The sequence below is a fragment of the Orycteropus afer genome, unplaced genomic scaffold, assembly GCF_000298275.1.
Source record: "Orycteropus afer afer isolate SDZICR_OR568_19922 unplaced genomic scaffold, OryAfe1.0 scaffold00621, whole genome shotgun sequence".
NCBI classification, from domain to species: Eukaryota; Metazoa; Chordata; class Mammalia; order Tubulidentata; family Orycteropodidae; genus Orycteropus; species Orycteropus afer.
Window position 1 is genome coordinate 1,275,652 of NW_006922208.1, and position 454 is coordinate 1,276,105.

A 454-nucleotide genomic window follows, 5' to 3' on the forward strand; every position below is an offset into this window, starting at 1 on the left:
GAAGAAGAGTTGATGCTTTTGAGTTGTGGTGCTGGCGAAGAATGCTGAAAGTACCATGGACTGCTAAAAGAACTAACATATATGTCCTGGAGGAAGTCCAGCCAGAATGCTCCTTGGAAGCAAGAATGGCCAGACTTCGTCTCACCTATTTTAGTCATGTTGTAAGAAGGACCTTTCCCTGGAAAAAGATGTCATGCTTGGTAGGGTGGAGGGTTGACAAAAGAGGGGGAGGCCTTCAATGAGATGGATTGATACGGTGGCTGCAATGATGAGCTCAAGTATAGCAGGGATTGTGGGGCTGGCGTGGGATAGGGCAGTGTTTCGTTCTGCTGTGCATGGGGTCACTATGAGTCAGAAACAACTTGACAGCACTTAACAACAACAACAACCTTCTAAGGAATGGCTGGTGGGTTTGAACTGCCAGCCTTCTGGTTAGCAGTCAAATGCCTTAGAC